Source organism: Manis javanica, chromosome 12, assembly GCF_040802235.1.
Source record: "Manis javanica isolate MJ-LG chromosome 12, MJ_LKY, whole genome shotgun sequence".
Taxonomy (NCBI): domain Eukaryota; kingdom Metazoa; phylum Chordata; class Mammalia; order Pholidota; family Manidae; genus Manis; species Manis javanica.
In genome coordinates this window covers 75,240,543-75,264,864 of record NC_133167.1, presented here as the reverse complement: position 1 = coordinate 75,264,864, position 24,322 = coordinate 75,240,543, and the positions used below count along the sequence as shown (strand labels likewise).

Below are 24,322 nucleotides of genomic sequence, written 5' to 3'. Positions count from 1 at the left end.
GGGCCCCACTCCTCACACCCCTCCTTCTCTGTACCCTGTCCTTGCTCTGCCCCAGGTCGCTATCATCCAAAGTGAGATCATGATGCAGAGGGAGCTGGCTGTGCTGTATGACCTGGAGCCTGAGGAGAGCTTCATATCCTTTCTCCACGCTGGGGAGCCCCTGCATGAGGAGCAGAGGTGAGGCCGGCAGGAGTCAGGTGTGGGCTGCAGCTGCCAGCAGGCTCTGGGAGAAGGGCCCCCTGACGTGTGGCTCCAGGGGCTCACAGGTGGCCCTCTGTCCTGCAGCTACGCCCTGTCCTGCCAGCTGGAGCCCCCCAGGCCAGGAGCCCGGGGGAAAGGGACTGTAGTTCTTCAGGTCGCACGTTTAAACTTACTGACCAGGGCCAGGTGAGTTTCTGGGCTGGCATGATCACCAAGGGGTGGGCAGCTGCTCAGCCTCAGGGAAGCTGCAGGCTGTGTTGGGTGTGGGGGTGTACTAAAGATGGGTGGGAATGGGACCCCAGGTTCACTGCCCACAAGTTGTGTCAGACTGAAGGGTGGTTCCCCTCCCCCTCTGGGACCCAGCCACCTCCTTTGTGAGTAGGTGATGCCCATGAGCTTTCCCATGACAGGGACACCCCAGGTACCGGTGACTGACAGGACCCTCCGCACAGGGACCAGAGGACAGAGGACAATGCGGACGGGGTGTAAGCAGGATAATGGGGGGAACCCGGGATAACCTGCCTCTTCTGTTCACCTGTGTGGCCCTGTAGCTGCTGTCATCGGGCCCGTGGCCCTGCTGGTATCCTGGCTGCATGTGGACAAGACCTTCCCCTTCGGGCAGGCGGCACCCTGCGCCCCAGGACCCTAGTGTGCTTCCTGCTCCCCTTCCTCCCCTGCTCATCCTGAGCCTCTGTTGGGATAGGTGCTGTGGCACCTAATCTGTCGGCAGACATGGGCAGCTCCCCACGCTGCGCTGCATCCTCAAGGACCAGTACGTAGCTGCAGCCAATGTGGCCACCTTCGTAATGTGTCAACCCCTCTGCTTGGGGCCTGCTGGACAGAGGCAAGCTGCCCCTCCATGTGGAGGATGTTCCCCTTTCTGCAGGTGGCCTCCCGCTCTGTTGATGCCACCTGCTGCCTGGGTGTTGTCGGCCACAGAGTTGTAGCCACAGGGTTCCAGGAAGAGGCGGGGCTATCCTCACCGGGCCCAGCCTTTCTCGGGACGGGGACGGATACGGACACAGTACAGTGCTGCATGGAACCACCGCCACCTAGGTGCCCAGCGGAGGCATCTGAGGATGCAGGGGTGGCTGGCCACTGCAGGTTTCCAGTGCATGCTCCCAGGGGAGCCCCCTGGGCAACTTCCTCCCCTCATCCCTGAAAAATTGCCTAGCTAGGGATTAAACATGGCGGTGTGACAGGCAAGACAGAGACCTCCTCCTAAAACCACATCTGATACAAAAATATAATTAATATAACTCATTATGAAAGAGTACCAGGAAAGATGGCCACACCAGACTGAATACATCTGGAGAATAAGAGCAGCCCTCACGGAACAGAGTAATGTACCAAAGCTATGATGCGGCGGGACGCAACCCTTCCCCCACCCCAGCCCATCAGCAGGAGGAAGAGACACAGACCAGGGATGGAGTGGAGGCCTGGGACTGCTGGAGATCACCCTGGAGATCTGGTCTGGGAGCACGAACCTACATTGCATGGTGCTCTGGTGATTAGCGGGGTTGGAAAGCTAAGACAGGTGGAATATATGGAGAGATGGAGAGTCCAGCTGCTTGTGGAAAACAGGGATTCATATCCGGCTGATCTGGATGGGCAGTCTGAAAGATTTCCTAAAAGCGAGAGGGCTGCTAAAGCGGCAAGGATTGCACAGAGCTTCCTGCTCAGGACAAAGGACAGGTAGACAAAATTGTGCAGGTGCACTCTGCCCAGCAGGTTGGGAACTTAAACGATCTTCACTGCTACATCCTACTGGATGCAGCTCCAAGGCCCCCCACTGTGACATGCAGCCTGCTGTGTCTTCCTCCCAGCTAGCCTGCACCTGTCTTGCAAACCAGCAGGCCAGTCAGAGGGAAGCCCCACCTACAGTATCTACAAACACAAAGCATAGAGGCTTCACACCTGTGTGTTCGGCCACTGATTCTGGTAGTTGAGCAAGGCACAGCAGCCAGGAAAGTGGAACCTGCCCTTTCCTCCCCCCAGGCACCAGCACCACTCCCCTTTGATGCTCGACATCACTCCAGCAGATGAGCAGCTGCAGGGCATTAGAGGACGCCACATACTAATATGAAATGTCAAAGGAACCTGGAACAAAGCCAAATGTCAATGCCAGAGAAAGGATCAAGTGACACTGAATTAATAAGTCTTCCTGAAAGAGATTACAAAATAAAAATCATAAACATGCTCATGTAGGTACAGAAAAATATTCAAGAACTCAGGAACAAATTTAGGACAGAGATCCAATTGCTGAACATAACATCAGAAGGTATTAAAATCAGGTTACCTACAGTGGAAGAGATGATAAATGAAATAGGAGTTAGGGAAGAGGAATACAAAGAAGGTGAGGAACAGAGAGGAAAATGGATCTCTAGGAATGAAAGAATACTGAGAGAAATATGGGACCAATCCAAACACAACAATATTCGTGTTATAGGGGTACCAGAAGAGGAAGGAGAGAGAATAAGGGACAGAAAGTGTCTTTGAAGAAGTAATTGCTGAAAACATCCTCAATATGGAGAGGATGGTTTCTCAGGCAATGGTAGTTCACAGATCTCCCAACACAAGGGACCCAAAGAGGACAACACCAAGACATATAATAATTAAAATGGCAAAGACTAAGGATAAAGACAGAATATTAAAAGCAGCCAGAGAGAGAAATTGGATCACATACAAAGGAAAAACCAAAGGCTACCATCAGACTTCTCAGCAGAAGGGCCTCGAACCAAGAATACGTTAACTGCCAAGATTATCATTTAAATTTGAAGGCAGGATTAAACACTTTCCAGATAAGCAAAAGCTGAGAGAATTTACCTCTCACAAAACATCTGTACAGTATATTATGGAGGGATTGCTATAGATGGAAGTGTTCCCAAGATTAAATAACTGTCACCAGAGGTAATAAAAAGAGACAGACAAAGAGTTCAGAATATAATACCTAATATATAAAGAATGGAGAAGAGGAAAAAAAAACCCTTTAGATTCTGTTGGGAATAGCATACTAAGTGAGTTAAGTTAGACTCTTAGTTAATAAGGAAGTTATTACCCTTGAACCTTTGGTAACCACACATCTAAAGACTGCAATGGCAATAAGTACATACATACCAATAAATCAACCTTAATGTAAATGGTCTGAATGCACAATCAAAAGACATGGGAGTCACTGAATGGATAAAAAAACAAGACCCAATTATATGCTGCCTACAAGAGATTCACTTCAAACCCAAAGACATACACAGACTAAAAGTTAAGGGATGGAAAAAGATATTTCACGCAACTAATAGGGAGAAAAAAAGGAGGTGTTGCAGTACTTGTATCAAACAAAATAGATTTTAAAGCAAAGAAAGTCACAAGAGACAAAGACGGACATTACATAATGATAAAGGGGTCAATCCAACAAGAGGATATAACCATTATGAATATCTATGCACCCAACACAGGAGCACCTACATATATGTGAAACAAATACTAACAGAATTAAAAGGGGAAATAGAATGCAATGCATTCATCCTAGTAGATGTCAACACTCCACCCACTCGAAAAGGACAGATCAACCAGACAGAAAATAAGGACACAGAGGCACTGAACAACACATTAGAACAGATGGGCCTACAGACACCTACAGAGCTCTCTACCCTAAAGCAGCAGGACACACATTCTTCTCAACTGCACATGGAACATTTTCAAGAATAGATCATACACTAGGCCACAAAAAGAGCCTCAGTAAATTTAAAAAGATGGAAATTGTACCAACCAGCTTCTCAGACCACAAAGCTATGAAACTAGAAATAAAATACACAAAGAAAATGAAAAAGCCTATCATCACATGGAGACTTAATAACATGCTCCTAAATAACCAAGGGATCAAACACCAAATAAAAAGAGAGATCAAGCAATATAGGGAGACAAATGACAACAATAATTCAACACTGCAATATTTGTGGGACGCAGCGAAGGCGATGCTAACAGGAAAGTATATTGCAATACAGGCCTACCTTAGGAAAGAACAACAATCCCATATGAACAGTCTAAACCCATATTAATGAAACTAAAAAAAGAGAAAAAGAAAAACAAGTGAGGCCCAAAGTCAGCAGAAGGAGGGACATAATAAAAATTGGAGCAGAAGTAAATGAAACGGACAAGAATAAAATAATAGAATCAGTGAAAGCAGGAGCTGGTTCTTTGAGAAAATGAACAAAATAGATAAGCCCCTAGTCAGACTTATCAGGAAAAGGAGTACACACACATAAATAGAATCAAAAATAAGAACGGAAAAATCACTACAGACAACACAGAGATACAAATAATTCTTATAAAATACTATGAAAAATTATATCATACAAATCCAAACATTTGCAACCACATGGATGGAGCTAGAGGGTATTATGGGCAGTGAAATAAGCCAGGCGGAGAAAGACAGTGTGAAATGATTTCACTCATCTGTGGAATATAAGAACAAAGCTAAAACTGAAGGACCAAAACAGCAGCAGACTCACAGAACCCAAGAATGGACTAACAGTTACCAAAGGGAAAGGGAGTGGGGAGGATGGGTGGGAGGGGAGGATGGGTGGGAAGAGATAAGGGGGAAAAGGGCATTATGATTAGCACAGATAATGTAGCGGGTTGGAAGGTGGGTACATGGGAAAGGCAGTATAACACAGAGAAGACAAGTAATGATTCTATGGCATCTTACTACGCGGATTGACAGTGACTGTCATGGGGTATGTGGTGGGGACTTGGTGACAGGGGGAGTCTAGTAACCATGTTGTTGTTCAAATATTGTACATTAATGATACCAAAATAAAAATAATAAACTTAAAAAAATGAAGACAGTCTAATAAAATTACTTTACCATTTTCCCAAATGCTAACTAATACCTTAGAACACTTTCAATTCTCCTAACCTTCCTGAATTTTATTACTGTTATCATGCATTTTAATTCTACATAGTTTAATCTCCACAAGAGTTCATTCTAGAACTCATAGATGAAAATTCACCTCTGTTCATAAATTGCCTGGTCCTTTCTTCTTCATTTATCCCTGCATTGTCGGTTTTCAACTTGGGATTACTTTCCTTTGAACTTGAGAACTCCCTCTAGTAGTTCTTCTAATTCAAGGCTGCCAACTATGAAGTGTCTCACTTTAACTTTTTCTTAGAACATCTTTGTGGTTGATACTGCTGATGGGTGTAGAATTCTGGTTTGACATGAAAATTTCTTTTAGCATTTTAAAAATGGTGCTGTGTTAATATCTATTTGGCGTGTGTATATATGTTTAGACATCACCTATCAGCCTTTTTCTTGCTTATTTCAACTCTGATTTCCCTACAGTCTGTATGTATTTCTGGTTTTTCGATCATACTGTAACCCCCTATGGTTTAGAGTGTAAATATTGTGCTTATTGAATGTAAACTGCATCTGTGGATTGCTGTCCTTCATCAGTGGGGAGTGTGCTGTGTATTTTCACCTGTGGTATCAATTCCTTACCCCTCATTCCCTCTGCTCCTCTTTCAATCATATCCCACTTCTCCTTCCACTCTGTCCTGACATCTCCAATATTGTTCACACTGCACTTTTGTTGAGATACTTGTTCTTCAACTGTCTTGCCATTCAGGAATCCAGCCTTTGCTGGAATCAATCACTTCTTAATTTAATTTCTTAACTTAAGTTCTAACATAAACACAAACCATAGCCTTAATTTGGAACACAGCAGAGCTCTTTCATTTCACAATGAGGAGAAAAAAATTTTCCTTCTCATTCAGAGAAACACAGAGAGAAGAAAATGACAACCTGGATCATATTAAGATATATTATGAGCTGGCTTTTATCAAAATTCACCAGTGAGATAGAGCAGTGGAAAGCCTGGGTGGGAGAGACTCAGATTACCTGCATCTGGTAAAGGACATCAAGCCAAATTATGTAAATATACCATCCAATAAAACAAAGTACTGAAAGCCCACTAGAAAAATACGGCCAAAGGTAGAAAAGACATTAGATAAAAGAGGATAAGCAAATAACTAAATTTTTTTTAAAAGCTTTACCCTGTTTAATTTCAGGGAAACGCTAATAAAAGTTGCAATCAGCTGTTTTAGGACAGATATCAGATGAGATGAATTAAAAAATACCAGGAATACATTCTCCCCAGGTTCTAGAACAATCAGATCATTCATGTAGGGCTAGTGAGAATTTAAATTGGTAGAACCTCTTTGGAAAACAGCCAGGATCTACTAAGGCTGTATACACACCTACGGTGGTCCCTGCATACAAATATCCCCAATATTGTGCACCTGTTTGGTCCCAACAACCTGAGTCAAAATCACTGTTCGAGAAACTAACCAAATGCTCATGCACAGGGAATGGTTATACACAGTGCTCTCTGCACCCCATGGAACCCCACACAGCAATCAGGATTTACAAATAATTACTGACAGAGGAAGAATCTCCCACATCAATTGTTGAGACACAGACAGATGCAGACATAGCCCAAGGATGTATAAGGATTCCGATTTTTCTACATCCTTGCCAACACTTCTTTTTATAATAGCCATTCTAAATGAGGAGTAATTATATTTTGATTTTGATTTACATTTCTCTGATTATTAGTAATGTTGAACACCTCTTCATGTGAATCTTTCCCATTTCTCTGTCTTTAAAGAAGTATCTACGTAAGTTCCAATTCTTTTCCCTCCTGAGTTGTAGAAATTACCTACATATTCTGAATATTAACCCCTTATCAGATACACGATTTTCAAGAATTTCCCCCAATCTGTAGGTTGCCTTTCCATTTGATTAATTCTTTTGCAGTACAGAGCTTTTAAGTTTTATGCAGCCCCTCTTGTTTGATTATGTTTGTGACTTGTGCTTTGGGGCATCTGACCTACAGTGATCAGCAGATGTAATGTTGTCCCCATAAATACCACAATGATTATTTTACAAAAATATTTTTTACAAACCTTAGATTCATATGGAACAACAAAAAGCTAACCAATCTTGAGAAAGAACAAAATGGTGGGAATCACACTTCCTGACTGCAAACTATATTACAAGTTACAGTAATTAAATCAGTATGGTACTGGCATAATGATGTACATGTAACTCAACGGAACAGAAGAGAGAGAGCCCAGAAATAAACATATACAATCAACTACTAAGGAACCAAGTGTAAATAGGAATGGGGAAAGGATAGGATCTTTGACAAATTATGCCTGGAAAACTGGATAAACCCGTTAAAGAGCTCTCCTGCTAGCTTATGCTCTCCTCTCCCTCTCCCTGCCACCCCCGCCTCTCTCTCTCTCTCTCTCTCTCTCTCTCTCTCTCACACACACACACACACACACACACACACACAAAATCACAAAATACCAGTGATCCTTTGCTATAACCTGGATGGATTAAACGCTGCATTTTCAGATACCCTCAAGTTTTAAGTGGAGCTATTCCAGGAGGCAAGTAGAGGGCAAAAGAATATATGATACGGAAACCTCAAGCTGGTCAGTGGAACTGGAAGCTGGGTCACCTCAGGGCTGTGCAGGCCTGGCAGGTGAAGTTAAGAGAGCTGTGCCTGGGTCCTGGCCAGGACTGGGGACAGACATCCCTGTCCCTGTATCCAGAAGCCCCAGCCCAACCCAGCTGTGATCAGGAGGGCAGCCACACACCCTCCCAGAAGCCAGGCAGGAGAGAGGGAACAGCCTAGACTGAAGTCCATCTCTCCCACGGAGCATCGGGGGAGCCGTAAGACAAGCAGTAACTACACAGCAGTGGGGCTGGGCCAAGTCCCCACCCAATTCAGGGAGAGGGAGAAATGGGTTTGCTTTGTTATTACGCTCTGTGGTTTACATGCAGGTTATTTAGTAAACCAGGAAGAGAATTACAACAGCATTTTCTTTCCTTCTTTTAAAGCCTCTGAAAACAACTTGTCAGACAGGCCACATGATGGGGCCCAGAGGTGTGCTGGCAGGCACAGGTGCAGGTGAAGGTGGTCACTGCCCGAGCCCCCTCTGCAGCAGTCACACGGGACTCCTCCAGGCTCTGGCCCTGCCCCTGCTGTTCCTTTTCAATCTGACCCACCTTCTGGCCTCAGAGGATGAGCCACCCCCTCCCCGGACCAGTCCTCAGCTACCCAGCCCCACAGCAATGCCAGCTCCCTCTGCCTCCTCGCCTGCTTCTCAGCTCAGGTGCAGGATGGAGCTAAACACCTTCTGCGCTGTTGTTGCAGTGGTGAGGATGATTCCAGGGAAGCAAGAATTCAGGGCAGATGGCAGTACGTGCAGAACACAGCAGAGTAATAGGAGGGCATTTTCGTGCAGCGCGCTCCTTGGTCTAAAACACGGATTCCTCACAGCAAAGCCATCATGCCTGTCGCAGCCCTTACATGTGGCATAGCATTCATACAACAGATAGAACAATAGTACCAGTGCAAATAGGCCAGACATTTGGAGATGCCAGTGTGGGTTTGGGGCAGATTTACAGTGATAACTCACATGACCTATAAACTCCTTTTAAGCATTTTATATTGGTTCAGTTTGTCAATGTTATGACAAGAGTTTCTCCCAGAGTGATGCAACTCCGTGTGCAGGCTGCCATTCAACCTTGCCAGGCTGCAAACACAGTGGTGGCCTTGGCAAACACAGAGCTTCACCCTTTGGGACATCTGGTGTGTTTTGACTGACAGGTACATTTTTCTTGGTCTGACGTTCTATTGAGGTATTAGTAAAATGTTCGATTTCTCTCAAGGCATAACAGACTTATTCATCCCTGTACCCACAACTGTAATTTCTTCCTCTCTTCATTTGCCGTTTATCTTTACCCAGATTTTTCCGCCTGTGGAGGGGACATCAGGTCTGGCTTCTGTGCTGGTCCAGATGGCTGGCAGCAATACCAGTCTCACAAGTGCCTCCCCTCAGCCCCACCCACCCACGGAAGTTAGGGTTACCCACAAGCAGAGCTGGGGGACTTTTCCGGCCACTGGGAAGCACAGCTGTGCTGTCAGCTCTGACCTCGATACCTGGGGTCAAGGCACCATTCACCTCAGCAGGCGCTTAGGAATTATGGCATAAAGATTTAAGGGTGTGGTTACATTCTCTTGCTTGGTAAAGTTCACTGCTTCTGGCACCCTCAGAAGCAGCTGTGTTCCTGGAACCACTGAATCGGTTAGGAAAAAACACAGTTGTGATAATGTGGGGAAGAAAGGAATAGTGCCCTAGCAACCTCTCCCAAACCCCCTTTCCCAGATCCCCTGGAGAAGCAGAGGAATCTACCCTCCCTTGCCCGCCTCATGTTGAGTGTGAGCACCCATTCTTGAAGGCATGTAAGCCAGACCCTCGTGCCTTTACCTCCCATTTTAGGCAGCCAATGTTTCCACAGCCCACTCCAATTTTCTATTAAACCATTGCTCTGAGAGTGACATGCAACACTGTACATCCGTCTGATGGGATGTTTCTTGGCCTTCCGTGGAACACCATGGTCTGTAAAGGGTGTCCGCTGGTCAGAGATGTAACTTGGTTGTCCTAACTGGTACAGAGTCTTCAGTTCCAAACCTTAAATGGTATCTTCAGCATTTGCATCTACCACTGGGTATGCAAAGCGGAGTCCAGAAGAAGTGTCTATTCTGCTAACGACCCACGTACAGCCTCCAAGAGGTACTAGTGTTGATCCAATGTAACCCACTGGCCAGCTATGTGGAGGGCGTGGCCACTGGAGAACTTTCCCCACAGCCAAATGCAGTCTCTGTTCTTTAGCTGACAGTCAGAACAGGATTTTCTGGCATTCTGTGCCTCACAGGGTGCAAGAGGAGCATGTGTAGACTCAGCCTGTGTGTGCGCTGCTGCAGTTTCCCATGGACCCCGGAAGCCATCTCCAAGGGCAGCACCAGCAGGCCCACCTGGTGGCTTGAATCACCTCCCATTCCTCGACAGGCTTCTTCTGATGCAAACCAACATGGCCTGCATTAACGTGCCCCTCACATTCCCAGGGCAATCAAAATCCATAAGGCCGTCGCCCACACGGGCATTCTTTTCATAGTCCAGTTTCCCATTTCCCATCTTCCTGACCACACAGCCAGGCCAGTGGCCGCAGTCCCAGGTCATAAGAACCCCAGCACGAGGGGCTTTCCTCACTGCTCCATTCTGCCGTCACTGCCCAGAAAAGGGCATGGAATTCAGCCCACTGAAATCATTTGTTTCTCCTTCCTCCAGGCCAGTCTTGCCATCCTCTGGTATTACTGCAGCAGCTCCCCAACCAGGATACTGTCCATGCCTCCTGGAACTGCCAACTGTAACCAAGCAGCTCTTTGTCGTTAGCTGAGAGCTGTTCCTAGGACACTGTCCATGCAGCTCCCCAGGGGCTCCAGCATCGGTCCCAGAGGAAATGAGGCTGCCTGCTCACGGATTCGTGTAGGCCTCCTTGCAACCCCCCGGCAGCCTGCCCCTGTATGAACCATATCCATTTGATTAGGGGACTCTTCGGGGTTCTGCCTTCCCTATTACGGTGTTTCTCTGACATCACCCAACACATTATGGGTATCTCAGGTTTCAAAATTATTTTATGTACTTCGGTCACTGAGGCAGTCTTGATTAATTCCCAACAGTATGTTAATAATTGTCTTTCAAGTGGTGTGCACCAGGCAGCAGCATGGGGGAATTTTCTGGTCCAAAATCCCAAGGGTCACAGCTGGGAGGTGCTCATTTTCTTTTTTTTGCCACAAGCTCCAGTCTGCATGGGTGTGGGGGACAGACACTTCCAAAATCATGTCTGAGTGGGGGTCACAATGGCCAGATGCTGTCAAGCGCACAGCTGCCGTGTGTAATTCTGATGTGGCCCGCTTCTGTTCAGGACCCCACTCAGATGCAGCTTTCTTTCATGCAGTCTTACAGACAGGAGCTACAAATGGTTCCTGGTGTGGAATATGAGTCCTCCAAAATTCAAATAAACCAAAAAAGTGCTGGGCTTCTTGTTTGGACCTGGTGGAAGAGTGACAGCAGTTTACTGATAGTCACACTTGTGGAATACCCCGGGTGGTTTCTGCCCGCATTATTCCTACAAATTTCACTGAACAGGACCTTGGACCTTCACTAGATTTATTAACCAGCCCTGGTTGGTCACATATGTCCTTGTTGCATTCAAATCATTCCTGGCCAGCTCCTCTGTTTCTGGTATTAATAATGTCACCAACATCGTGTATTATTACACTCGAGCATTGCACCGAGTCCAAATCCTTCCTGACCACATAGTGACAATAAGCCGGGGAGCTCAGATCCCCGCCTAGCCCAGCAGATGCAAAGTGGGGTCCTTCCCACCTGAAGGCAAACTGGGCTTGGCTCTTTTCAGGAATTGAGACAGAGAAGAGAGCATTTGCAAGGTCCATCCAGGAGTACCAGCCTCCTTCAACCTGCTATACATTCTATATGGCTGATATCATGCCTGGAACTGCTGGGACTATGGGTAGTACCCACATTACCTAAGCTTGAAGAGTCTCTATGTCCCATCCACCTTTGCACAGGCCACACAGGACTACTGTACAGCAAATCTGTGGACACCAGCACTCCAGCTTCCAGCATGTCACTCCTAACAACGGTGATATGTTTGTCAAATTATCTGCCTCTGTGGGTTCGCACAGTTCCAGCCATTCCCCATTTAGAATGTCCAACTAAACAGGCCTGAGGACGGGCTTACATACCTTCTGTTTTACTGTATTTGGCAGGGGAAGCCAACCCCAGTCACACATAATATCCACCCCAATAATATTTTCACGTAAAGGGGATGCAGCCACCTCAAGCAACACCTGCTCAAACACCCAATTTTCATCCAAACTTCCACCTCAATACCATCAGCCACTGCATCTCTATATACTCCCAATCTAACCTTAGCCCCTGCTAAGACTTCACCAAGAGGTTTTGGATTTACAGTACATTGGGCTACTGAACCAAGGACTCCCAGGGCCATTTTACTCCTCCCCCTGGCCACTTTTCTCACACATACCCGAATGGTCTCAGGGACAGGCTGGGGTGTGGCTTCGGGACGAGCTCTGTTACACATAGAATCCTGTTGGCTCCACAGAGTGGAAGCTCTCTCCGACAGAGAGACATACTCATCTCCCTGATGTTGCTGAGGACTTCACTGTATAGTCATGTTTGACTCTATCATTGGCTGATTCAACCTCCGGCCTCTGCCATCAGATGGGGTCCAAAACTCTCTCATTAACATGACAAGACACCCACTTCTCCTTTAAGGCTCTGCAGTGTTTTCAGGAATTGTGTAAGAGGAAGAAATATACCCAGCAATTATATATTTGGGTTACTGAATGTCCAAGTATGTATGTTGTATAGTTCACTATATCACAAAATTCAAAATAATGTTCATTACTTGTGCTATGCTCACTGCTGTGCCAGGCCCTGGGAGTACAATCACGCAAGACCAGTCTTCAGCATGCAAGGAAGACCAAAGTTAACAAAGTGAGAAAAAAGATAAACAAACAAGAAAAGATCCAATTGTAACCAGTTTCATTAAGTCACTAAACAGGGCACTGAGGTAGCAGTTCCTGACAGGAAGGAGGACCAGGCAAAAGGAAGTCATTTCCAGGAGGTCACATATAGGCTGGGACCAGAAAGGGGAATTTCAACAATACAATAAAAAGGTCATGCATCATGATCAAGTAGGATTTACTCTGGGGATGCAAGGATAGTTCAATATCCACAACTAATGAATTTGACACATCACAGTAACAAAATGAAGGATGAAAATATGATCACCTCAACAGATGCAGAAAAACTTTTGACAAAATTCAACATCCATTTGATAAAAATTTGAAACAAAGTGGGTATAAAGAGAACACACCTAAACATAAAAACAGACATATATGACAAACCCAGAGCTATCATACTCGACAGTGCAAAATTGAAGGCTTTTCTCTGAGAACAGGAACAAGTCAAGGATGCCCTCTCTTGCCACTTTTGTTCAGCATTATACTCAAAGTCCTACCCATAGCAATTAGCCAAGAAAAATAAAAGATATCCAAATTGGAAAGGAAGTAGTAAATCTGTCACTGTCTGCAGATGGCTTCATGCTATATGTAGAAAACTCCAAAGCATTCATCAAAAATCTATTAGAAGTAATAGATGAATTCAATCAAGGTGCAGGATACAAAATCAATATTCAAAAGTCTGTTGTGTTTCTATACACTAAGAATGAATGCAAGAAAAAGAAATTATAAAATCATTCCTACTTACAAATGCAGCAGAAAGAATAAAATACCTAGGAATCTATTTAACCACAGAAGTAAAATAACTATATGCTCAAAACCATAAAGCACCGATGAAAGAAACAGAAGTACAAAAATAAGTGGAAAGATAAACCACGCTCATGGATTGGAAGAATTAGTATTGTGAAAACGTCCACACTATAGAAAACAGACTACAGATTCAATGCAATCTCTGTCAAAGTACTCATAGCACAAGAAGATATTACAATGCTATGAGCTACATTACCTATGCTATATTTCCATTCTTGTGACTAAATTATTTTATAATTTGAAGAATGTACCAAGTTATCCCCTTCACCAACAAAAAGAGAATATAAAGAAGGTAATAATCCTGAAGAAAAAAAATCCCTAAACATTATGGTACTGGCACAAAAACAGATCCTTACATCAATGGAACAAAATATAGAGCACAGAATTAAATTCACACTTACATGGTCAGTTAGTCTACGACAAAGGAGGTAAGAATATATAATGGTTTTGAAAAAGTCTCTTCAATAAATGGTGTGGTTATGTTGGACAGCTACATAAAAGGAGGACCACTTTCCTAAAACACATCCAAAAAGAAACTCAAAATGAATTTAAGACTTAAATGTAACACCTGATCCCACAAAACTCCAAGAAGAATATAGGGGAAGCAAACTCTTTGACTCTGCTCTCAGCAACATTTTTTTTTAATCTCTCTCCCGAGTCGATGACAATAAAAGCTAAAATAAACAAATGGGACTACATCCAACTAAAATGCTCTGTACTGTGAAGGACACCATCAACCATACAGAAGAATAATGTACTGGATGGTAGAAGATGTTCGCCCATGAAATATTCAATTTGGGGTTAACATACAAAACATATAAAGTACTCCTCCAACTACTATTGAAAAGACAATCCAATTAAAAAAATGGGCAGAGGACGTAAATAGGCATTTTTCCAAGGAAGAAATATAGATGGCCAACTGACACATGGAAAAAATCTCAGTATCACTAACCGTTTGAATTGCAAATCAAAACCACAATGAGATCTCAATTCAAATCTGTTAGAATGGAAGCTCAAATTGGAGACAAAAAGTAACTAGACAGGGATGTGGAGAAAAAGAAGCCCTGATTGTTGGGAATGGGAATTGGCATATCCAATGTGAAGAACACTATGGAGGTTCCTCAAACAATTCAAAATAAAACTCCCATATATCCCAGCAATTTGGCTTTATGTATCTATCCCAAGAAAGTGAAAACACTAATTTGAAAAGACATATGCATCTCTATGTTCACTGCAGCATTATTTACAACAGACAAGATACAGAAGCAGCCTAAATGTCCGTAGATACATGAATGGATAAACAGTGAAACACACACACACACAAATACACACACACACAGTGGCACATCACTCAGCTTTAAGAACGAAAAAAAAATCCTGCCATCTGGGACAACATCAACAATATCAAGTCTCCTTCAGAGCACTTGCCCTTGACATGAGGTGCTGTGCACTGTTCTTGCGCTCTGTGATCTTCCTCCCCATAAAACACAACTCCAAGTAATTACAAGAAAATGTCACGTTAAATGCGACTGGGGAAAACTCTACAATATTAATGGCAAAGAATCTTGAAAATGGAAAAGATCATCCAAAGCAAAGAATGTCTCAGAAACAAACAACAACAAAACGCTAAGGAGACGAGATCACTGGATATAATGAGGTATCCTGAACTGGATCTTCGAGAAAGGGTCCAACTATGGAAATCTGAGGGAGAGAATGGATGGTGGATGGTGACAGTACACCATCACTGCTTGTAACTGTAACAACGAACTATAATGACGGTAGTAAGAGGGGAAGTGATCTGAGCAAACTGGAAAACCCAACTGTGTAACTCAAATTTTCTGTAAATCTAAAACTATCTTAAAATAAAAACGTACTAAAACACTTTTTATAGCTTAACACTTATTATCATCAAACTATCTGCTAGAAATTACTATTAATTTTGATTGTCAACTAGTTCTACTGCTTTGTTTTTTAAAGATACTTTTTATGTCACAGAGAAATATTTAACCCCGGAAGATACATAATTTCCAAACTATGTTACAGTTTTCACGTTTAATGGAGAATGCATGTACATATTTACTTATTATACATAATTTTATTTGGCAGGGTCTTTTTTAAGTCATTGTTTCACTGGTATGGCTGTGCCCTGGGGTCCCTCTGAAAAAATGTCTTCATAAATATATGTAGAGATTCAGGTACTATGGTGTGTATTTCACTTCATGGCTGAACATATTCAAAAGACTGCTTATAAGAACATAAAATAAAATGGTCTAGTGTGAAGGCTCACAAACTCCAAGAATACTTCTATATTTCAGCAGTATTGAAACAAAATCGAGTGTCTGTAACTCAAATACTCAGATTACAATAACGAGAACAGAATGTGTGACCATGAAGAGATTCTATGTTTCATCTCGATATTTTCTAATCACAAAGTGTCTAAAATATATTCAAACATCAGCTCGTAGGTGAAAGTGAGCAAACAGTGAAAAAAAAATCAAATTAGAACTGACAAACATTCCTGCAAATGATGGTAGGTGTTGGTACACTGTGTGCCAGACGTAAGTGATTCTTAAGCGATTACACAGAATCATTCAAAGCTACAACACTGGTATGCTCCACAATTTGATAAAACTTACATGGTGATGTAATTCTTTATAGCTAATGATGTAGGTCAACATGAAAAGCGATCTGCCGCTTTATGCTTACAATGCAAAAGGAATATATAACATGCCTAAGAAATAGGGTTAGATCTCAAGTAAAACCGAGAACATAAAACCCTAAGGGGTTTCCTACAATTTTGACTGCGTAAGAGAAGTAACCCCATGTGAATACGTCAGAGGACAAGCTATGTCTAAGGTAAAAACACTGCCATCACCACAGCAGCACAGCCCCCGAACAGCCCCAGAGGCTCGTCTAGCAGAGACGCACACCATCACCCCTCTCGGTCTACAATCACAGGCAATGCAAAAATAGGAAAGGAACATGGCATAGAGAAGACAACTGGCAAGCAGTGATCAGAAAGAATAATTTTTCCACTAGCCTCTGGGGATATCCTGCCAAGTGTTTCTATGCAGTTTTAGAAAGATTTTGCTTGAAATGTGGTTGGGACCACTCTGAACCACAGAGGTAGTTAAGGTAATAAACTAGGACAGGAGAGCAAAGAGCACCAATGGTGTGTCTCCTATGTATCAGGCCAAGGTGCAGGGTCTTTATTTCTACTACATCACTTCATCTCGACATGACTGATGTGACTTACTCAACAACTTCATATATGAGTAAAAAATTACTTCAGAATCACTTCCCTGAACATAAATGGAAGGATATAAATATTCTTAGAATTCCTGCCATCTTCACTCAAGTCTTTAGGCTCAGCACCTTTTTCATACGAACAGAAATAAACAGAGCACTAAAAGCTACTATTCCATTTCAAATACACCTCACTCACCTCTAAATGCCTAAATTCAGTGAAGCACCACCTCCACCTTGACAGCAGAGAGGGGAGCAGTTTCCCAGCAAGCTAACTGGCTGCCACCTCAGCAAGTCCAAGGGCCACTAAACGACACCAGCAACTGGTGTCCCCAAAAGGTGGCTCCCTTACTCTCTGGAGATGGGCAACCAGGCAGGGCCACGGGGGTGACATCAGCGCACAGGCACAAAGACCTATTGGGCCTGCACCTGCCTCGGCCCCCTCAGGCCAGCCAGGGTGCTCCCTGTGTGGGGCCCCACATCTAGCACCTGGTCAGCCTCTCTCTCTGTGAAGGGGGTCCCCTCACCTTGGAGCCTGGGTAACAGTAGTCAATCACCTCCTCTGCCAGGCCTAATGGATTTCACCACTCCTTACCACCGTGGCCTGCACCTTGCCTTGATTTCCCTCTTGCCTTCCCACTAAGTAAGAGTCGCCACAGAGCTCTGGACTTTTAGTGGGACCTTACCAGTGTGCTCCTACTTTACGCCTTTTGGGAGTTTTAACCTAGACTCTAGTTTTCTCTGCACAAGCTTTAGCAAGTACACTCGGGATCATTCCTTGAGAGCCCCCTGCCGGTCCGAAAAGTGCAGGGATCCTGTGACCTCTCGCTGCCAGAGCCTTGGTCGGAGTCACAAGCCTGTTTCGCTTCCCTGGGGCTGCAGGTAAGGAAATGCCATAGCCCTAGGATGGCTGTCTCTAAGGAAGGGAGATCAATAGAATAGAGCCATTTACTAGTTGGACTCAGACTTCAGCTTGACTATTTCACAAACTTCATTTACATTATACAGGAGAAAGTGGCTTAGTCCTAAGAGGACTGCTTTGAATGAGGGGCAGGGAAACTTTCTCCAAAGCCAGAGATAAAATTCACAGGCTGCCACAGACATTTATGGGGGGGGGGGCGGTCTATCCTCTTCAAACACCAGTTTCTGCCACTGCCTGGGAATCATCATGCTAGTCAACCACTGTAAGAAATCTGATCTGTGAAAAAAGACTTCAGGAGTCATCTGCGACTCTCACATAGACAGCAGCCTAGCCTAGCTCACTGGATCGATGAGTCAGAGCCAAGATCCAAGGACCACTATCTACCAGTGCAGTCTGCCCTCGCAGTCTGCAGATTAGGACAGGAAAGTAGGAGATCAGCTCAGCCACTCCCCAACATTCCCATCCATCCAGAGGCGGGGGATCAAGGAGCAGCAGACACCAGGAAACCTTTCACATGAGACTTAAGACTGGTAGCCGACAATAATTGTCTTTTAGGTGGCTAACGGGTGCCCAGATACATTTTTCTGAGAGAAAAAGAACAGCATTTAGACAAGAATAAAAGTGAAGAATACATCTCCTACCTTGTGGTGGTCGGCATCGGGTTCTGTAAAATTGATGAAGTTAGAAGAGAGTCAGGAATGCCCCCTGCCTCACTCAGAGGCAGGGCACCCTGAAATAGCAGGCTGGAAGTCAGAGAGAGACAGAAAGAAAGACACTCCTCATGGATACCCAGTCGGGCTGTCGGGGTCTGATTCCAGGCACGCGGACCTTTGTGAAGCCGCTGAAGTGTAGCCTGAGCCTAGGCTCTCTCATTTGCCCACAGCCTTCCTCAGTCCCTCGCATCCAAGGAGATGCCTCTGAAGGGGAATCCTGGCCTCAACTCAGGTGACTTTCCCGGCTCCCAAGGGAGATGGGGGATCCACTGAGGGAGACGCAGGGGAACCTGTCACTCGAGACTTTGAGATCGGCAGCCGGGCTAGTCCCATTTAAGTGGCTGACGAGTGCCCGATGTTGTGTGCCTTAGACGGCTTCCTTCTATAAGGACAGTGAAAGAAAAGGTACGCTTGGATGGTGATACTCACCTCCAAAGTTATCCCGGACGAGCTCCCAAAAATGATGCAGCTTCTCACACCACAAGGGTATGAAACTAGAAATACATTATGCAAATAACATGAAAAAGCCTACCATCACATGGAGGCTTAACAACATGCTCCTAATAACCAATGGATCAATGTGCAAATAAAAACAGAGATCAAGCAATATATGGAGACAAATAACAACAATAATTCAACAACGCAAAATCTGTGGGACACAGACAAGCCGGTGCTAAGAGGGAGGTATATCGCAATACAGGCCTACCTGAGGAAAGAACAACAATCCCATATGAGCAGTCTAAACTCACAGTTAACAAATCTAGAAAAAGAAGAACAAATGAGGCCCAAAGTCAGCAGAAGGAGGAACATAAGAAAGATGAGAGCAGGAATAAATACAATCGAGAAGAATAAAACAATACAAAGAATCAATGAAAGCAGGAGCTGGTTCTTTGAGAAAATAAACAAAGTAGATAAACCCCTAGCCAAACTAATCAAGAAAAAAAGAGAGTCTGCACACAGAAAACAGAAGCAGAAATGAAAAGAAAAAATCACTATGGACATCACAGAAATACAAAGAATTATTAGAGAATACTTTGAAAAATTATATGCTAACAAACTGGATAACCTAGAAGAAATGAACAACTTTCTAGAAAAATACAACCATCCAAGGCTATCCCAGAAAGAACAGAAAATCTGAAAAGACCAATTACTAGAAACAAAATTGAACTGGTAATCAAAAAACTACCTAAGAACAAAATCCCTGAACCAGATGGCTTCACCTCTGAATTTTATCAAACATTTAGTGAAGATCTAATTCCCATCCCCCTTAAACTTTTCCAAAAAGTAGAAGAGGAAGGAATACTTCCAAACTCATTCGATAATGCTGGCATCACCCTAATATACCACAAAAAAAGAAAATTAACGACCAATATCCCTGACGAACATACATGCAAAAATACTCAACAAAATATTAGCAAACAGAATTCAAAAATACATCAAAAAGGTCATTCATCATGAACAACTAGGATTTATTCAAGGGATGCAAGGATGGTACAGTATTAGAAAATCCATAAACATCACTCACCACATCAACAAAAAGGAGGACAAAAACCACATGATCATCTCCACAAATGCTGAAAAAACATTCAACAAAATTCAACATTCATTCATGATAAAAACTCTCAACAAAATGGGTATAGAGGGCAAGTACCTCAACATAATACAGGCCATTTATGACAAACCCACAGCCAACATCATACTTGACAGTGAGAAGCTGAAAGCATTTCCTCCAAGATCGGTAACAAAACAAGGTTGGCCACTCTCCCCACTTTTATTCAACACAGTTTGGGAGGTCCTAGCCACGGCAATCAGAGAACACAAAGAAATAAAAGGCATCCAGATGGGCAAGAAAGAAGTCAAACTCTTCCTGTTTACAGATGACATGATACTGTATATAAAAAACCCAAACGGATCCACTCCAAAACTACTAGAACTGATATCTGAATTCACCAAAGTTGCAGGAAACAATATTAATACACAGAAATCTGTTGCATTCCTGTACACTAACGATGAACTAGGAGGAAGAGAAATCAGGAAAACAATTCCATACACAATTGCATGACAAATAATAAACTACATAGGAATAAACCTAACCATGGAAGTGAAAGACCTGTACCCTGAAAACTACAAGACACTCTTGCAAGAAATTAAAGAGGACCCTAATAAATGGAAACTCATCCCATACTCTTGGGTAGGAAGAATTAATATTGTCATAATGGCCATCCTGCCTAAAATAATCTACAGATTCAATGAAATCACTTTCAAAATACCAACACCATTACTCAACAAACTGGAACAAATAGTTCAAAAATTCATATGGAACCACCAAAAGACCCAGACTAGCCAAAGCAATCCTGAGAAGGAAGAATAAAGCGGGGGATCTCCCTTCCCAACTTCAAGCTCTACTACAAACCACAGTAATCAAGACAATTTTGTACTGGCCCAGGAACAGACCCATAGACCAGAGGAACAGAATTGAGATTCCAGATATTAACTGAAGCATATACGGTCAATCTATATATGAGAAAGGAGCCATGGATACACAATGGGGAAATGACAGCCTCTTCAACAGCTACTGTTGGCAAACTGGACACCTACATGTAAGAGAATGAAACTGGATTATTGTCTAACCCATATACAAAAGTAAACTCAAAATGGATTAAAGAAAGACCTGAATGTAAGTCATGAAACCATAAAACTCTTAGAACAAAACATAGGAAAAAATCTCTTGGACATAAACAAGAGCAACTTTTTCATGAACATATCTCCCCAAGCAAGGGAAACAAAAGGAAAAATGAACAAGTGATCCTGGGGAGAATGTAAACTAGTTCAACCATTGTGGAAAGCAGTATGGAGGTTCCTCAAAAAGCTCAAAATAGAAATACCATTTGAACCAGGAATTCCACTCCTAGGAATTTACCCTAGGAATGCAGCAGCCGAGTTTGAAAAAGACATATGCACCCCATTGTTTATTGCAGCACTATTTACAATAGCCAAGTGTCCATCCATAGATGAATGGACAAAGAAGATGTGGTACATATACACAATGCAATATTTTTCAGCCATAAGAAGAAAACAAATCCTACCATTTGCAACAACATAGATGGAACTAGAGGGTATTATGCTCAGTGAAATGAGCCAGGCAGACAAAGACAAGTACCAAATGATTTCACTCATCTGTGGAGTATAAGAACAAAGAAAAAGAAAACTGAAGGAGCAAAACAGCAGCACACTCACAGAACCCAAGAATGGGCTAACAGTTACCAAAGGGATGGGAACTGGGGAGGATTGGTGGGAAGGGAGGGATAGGGGGAAAAAAGGGGGCATTACTATTAACAGACATAATGTAGGGGGAATATGGGGAAGGCTGACAACACAAGACAAGTAGTGATTCTATAGCATTTATTACGCTGATGGACACTGACTGTAATAGGGTATGTGGGGGGGGACTTGCTGATGGGGGGAGTCTAGTAAACATAATGTTGCTCATGTAATTGTAGATTAATCATACAAAAAATAATAATAGTAATAACTTAATAAAACCTTTAAAGAAAAAGATTATCATTTAAATTTGAAGGAGGGATTAAACAATTTCCAGATAAGCAAAAGCTGAGAGAATTTAGCTCCCACCAACCATCTCTACAGTGTATTTTGGAGGGACTGCTATAGAAGGAAGTGTTTCTAAGGTTAAACAGCTGTCACCAGAGGTAACAAAAAGGGATAAAGAGTAGAGAATATCATACTTAATATATAAAGAATGAGGAGGAAAAGAACAACAACCTTTAGATTGTGTTTGTAATAGCACACATAAGTGAGTTAAGTTAGATTCTTAGTAAGGAAGGTACCCTTGAACCTTTCGTAACCACGCATCTAAAGCCTGCAATGGCAATAAGTACATACCTATCGATAATCACCCTAAATGTAAATGGTCTGAATGCACCAATGAATAGACATAGAGTCACTGAATGGATAAAAGAACAAGACCCATCTGTAGGCTGCCTACAAGAGACTCACTTCAAACCCAAACACATACACAGACTAAAACTGAAGGGATGGAAAAAGATATTTCACGCAACTAATAGGGAGAAAAAAGCAGGTGTGGCAGTACTTGTCTTGGACAAAATAGACTTTAAAGCAAAGAAAGTCACAAGAGACAAAGACAGACATGATATAATGATAAAGGGGTCAACCTGACAACAGGATATAACCATTATAAATATCTATGCACCCAACACCCGAGTACCTACATATGTGAAACAAATACTAACAGAATTAAAAGGTGAAATAGACTGCAATGCATTCGTTTAGAAGACTTAAACACTTCTCTCACTCCAAAGAACAGATGAACCAGACAGAAAATAAGTAAGGAGACAGAGGCATTGAACAACACGTTAGAACAGATGGACCTTACAGACATCTACAGAACTCTCCACTCAAAAGCAGCAGGATACACATTCTTCTCAAGTGCACATGGAACATTTTCAAGAACAGATCATATACTAGGGCACAAAAAGAGCCTCAGTAAATTCAAAAACATTGAAATTGTACCAACCAGCTTCTCAGACCACAAGGCTATGGAACTAGAAAGAAATTACACAAAGATGACAAAAAAGTCTACAATCACATGGAGGCTTAACAACATTCTCCTAAATAACCAATAGATCAATGATCAAATAAAAAGAGATCAAGCAATATATGGAAACAAATGACAACAATAATTCGACAACGCAAAATCTGTGGGACGCAGTAAAGGCGGTGCTAAGAGGGAAGTATATTGCAATACGGGCCCTACCTCAGGAAAGAACAACAATCCCATATGAACAGTCTAACCTCACAATTATCTAAACTACAAAAAGAAGAACAAATGAGGCCCAAAGTCAGCAGAAAGAGGGACATAATAAAGATTAGAGCAGAAATAAATAAAATCGAGAAGAATAAAACAATAGAGAGAATCAATGAAAGCAGGAGCTGGTTCTTCGAGAAAATAAACAAAAGAGATAAACCCCTATCCAGAGAGTCTACACACATAAACAGAATCAGAAATTAGAAAGGAAAAATCACTACTGACACCACAGAAATATGAAGATTTATTGGAGAATACTATGAAAAATTATATGGTAACAAACCGGACAACCTAGAAGAAATGGTCAACTTTTTAGAAAAATACAACCTTCCAAGGCTGACCCAGGAAGAAGCAGAACATCTGAACAGACCAATGACCAGCAAGGAAATTGAAACGGTAACCCCAAATCAAAAGTACGACAGGTGGCTCACGAAACAAATTGTTCATTCTGAAGCTGCTGCCTCCGGCGGCCTCTCCCCCGCCGCCGCGCCACGGGTCCCACCCGCCCGTCAGCTCGCCCGGCCCTCGAGGCCGCCGCCGAAACACTGCACACGCGACAGGACGCCCGCCGGCCTCCCCGTGTGCGCGGCCCGGCCAGGCCCCTCCGCCTGCGGCCTCGGCCGGGCCCCGCCAGGACCCCACCCGCGTCGGCCGCCCGCCGAGCCACTCGCACAGCCGACTCCCTCACGGGTCCGCCGCGCTCGCAGGGGGAGGCAGGGGTCCCCACGCCCCGTCCGGGCCGCGCCGAGCCCCGCGGCCACTTACCTTCCGGCCCGTAGAGTTGTCGCTGTCGTTTTCACCCCTGAAGCGGGGACCCCTCTGGACGCTCAGCTGCAGGTCCGCGGCGAAAACCGCCTCCCGGCCAGCTCTCCACGCCCTTGGCGAGACGGTCGGCGGGGGACAGGCGGCCCCACGCGCGGCGGCGGACGAGCTGCTCCTGCGCCTCTGCCCCGCGGCGGCGGGGGGGGGGGGGCAGGTCGCGGCGCCCGACGGCGCCAGGCTGGAGGTGGCGGAACTGGACGGGACGGCGGGCAGGATGCGCCAGGACAGGGACCGCAGACCTCAGCACGGACACAGCCGCGGGAGCAGCTACTCCAGACGA

General features: G+C 43.9%; 1 long non-coding RNA gene across 1 annotated transcript in view; it reads right to left on the bottom strand.

The window, feature by feature from the left end:
• The window catches only part of LOC140845118 (uncharacterized), a 222,047-nt gene extending 198,014 nt beyond the window's left edge, over positions 1-24,033 (bottom strand). Inside the window, exon 1 of the long non-coding RNA XR_012123826.1 lies at positions 23,986-24,033. This is a non-coding gene — a long non-coding RNA (uncharacterized lncRNA). The remainder of the gene's footprint in view (positions 1-23,985) is intronic.
• Positions 24,034-24,322: the final 289 nt, after the last annotated feature.